Consider the following 2,158-nt stretch of genomic DNA (forward strand, 5'->3'; position numbering starts at 1 on the left):
AATAGTAGGAAATGGTTTTGTGATGCTCCATTTTGTACCTAGCAGACCTCATTCAACATACAGACCTGCTCCCTCTTCTCTAGGTCCAAGGGCCTTAAAAAACCTGGAACTAGAAAGCAGTAGACTGGAGGCTTCCGCAGACTGTAGGATTCAAGGTGACATTTACAGACCGGCTTTATGAGAGACAACACTGATCCATCTACTCAGAGGCTGGACCATAGAGCGATTGCCAGGGCTTGTGTAGAAGTCAGTAGGAACTGGAAAAACCCACCACCAAACCAGAGGAGCAGGCCCGTTCAGTCCTTTGAGCTTATAGAGGAAGCAAGAAAGTTGGTGCATCTGCTCCAAATGGTGCAAATCCCGGAAGCCTGAGAGTGATAAGTTTGGATATTAGGGGTGGAGGAGCTGGAGTGGGGGATGGGGGATAGAATTAGAGCCACTGTAAAACAACCTGAACAAGCCATCTTCATAAATAATACTAAGTGGCTTCTGGGTGAGACCTGGCAGTGTCTGTAAACATTTCCTCAGGGAAACAGCGATTGAACATGTGAATAAACAAGGAAAGGAACCGCAGGTTGCTGAGTTCTTTCTTATGGACCCAGTGCTTTCTTTATTTTACTGTTGTATTATTTCACTATGCGCTACAGACGAGCCATTTAGCTGAACTTCTCTCCCTGTCTGTGCTGATCTGCCCTTGTGAAGGGCTCACAGGTCAGTTGCTTGAAATATTCTGGGAGATCTGCATATTTATTTCCATAGGAGATGAGCTTAATCACTTTGTCCAGCATGTTTGCTCTTGAACTCATCTGCTTCTCTCTGAAACAGAATGCAATGTTCTAAGTCCGATTTATGCTAGACGGCCTCTAGAATGAGGGCTTGGAAAGTAATGTCACCCGCAGTTCAGCCACCCTGGAGGGAAAGAAGTGACTTCTCTTCGTGGAGTTTCTGACTCTCTCTCGTCACTTCGGTGTCCCTGAGCACATTCTCATATGCATGGAGCTGGATGAAGGGCGATGTCAAGGGCGCCAGTGTAGACCTTATCCGCGTCTGACACACTCAGAGTCAGCTTCTCCTGAGCCCACCCCAGGGCCTTTTTTATTGTTAAGTTCAAGGGATTCAAGCTGTTTTTTTCTGACCTGCTGCATACAGTTCCAGGAGACTGTCAAAATCTGTAGTCCCTACTGGGGCTTCATTTTTCATCAGGTGGAGAACTGAATGAAGTAACTGTTTTCCATCTTTGACTTTAACAATACTTCATATAAACAGTTTTTGAAAAGCATGGGTCGAACATTACTAGTACAAGGAGGGAGTTTCTGAACAAGGGCACGGGCAACAGGAACAACATTCTTGTCTTCATGGAGACATTCCTGGAATGTTTTGCTCTCTGCATCATCTGGAAGATCAGTATCAGTAGCGGCATCCTGTACAGTCTCACTTAACCTTCTCCAGGACGTCAGGCCTGGAATCTGAGGTGCAGCAACAGCACTAATGCCTGTTCCAAGCACCAGGGTCATCTTAATTTTCAAGCTCTTAAGTATTAGCTAGAAAAGGTGACCAAAGGGAACCAGACACTGGGCTGAAGAAATGGGGGAACATGAGCCTGCTTGCCAGCTGGGAAGCTACTGCTTCCCACCCCAGGGTATCATGGCCATGCTCCATCAAAGGGGTCACCAGCCCTCCCTCCTCAACTCCTCAGGTCCTGGGCTGTGCACTTGCAGTGGGTGAATATTATGACATGAATTATCTCTCAATAAAGCTGTTTCTTTTAAAAAAGAAAAAGAAAACATATGGGATAGCCATGATCAGTGTGGCTTAGTTGGTGGGGCATTGTCCTGCAAACTGACAGGTCACCAGTTCGGTTCTGGCTGGGGCACAGGCCTGGGTGGCGGGTGTGGTGCTTGTTGGGGCTTAGCCAATCAGTGTTTCTCTCTCACATCAATGTTTCTCTCCCTCTCTTTCTCTCTCCCCTCCCCCCCCCTCTCAAAAATAAATAAATAAAATCTTTTTTAAAAAATGCAATGGAATAAAATACATTGGCCATGAAACAGACCCTTGGAAGACTTTGGGAGTTTAAAAAAGTTAAACATACTCTTACCATATCGCCCTGCAACCCCACTTAGGCATTTACTGAAGAAAAATGAAGTAATTGTAAACAATT

The 2,158-nt window shown here is 45.7% G+C and overlaps 1 pseudogene; it reads right to left on the reverse strand.

The window, feature by feature from the left end:
* Positions 1-335: 335 nt before the first annotated feature.
* Positions 336-1,768, reverse strand: LOC114505966 (annotated as a pseudogene).
* Positions 1,769-2,158: the final 390 nt, after the last annotated feature.

This window comes from Phyllostomus discolor, chromosome 9 (genome assembly GCF_004126475.2).
Source record: "Phyllostomus discolor isolate MPI-MPIP mPhyDis1 chromosome 9, mPhyDis1.pri.v3, whole genome shotgun sequence".
Taxonomy (NCBI): Eukaryota; Metazoa; Chordata; class Mammalia; order Chiroptera; family Phyllostomidae; genus Phyllostomus; species Phyllostomus discolor.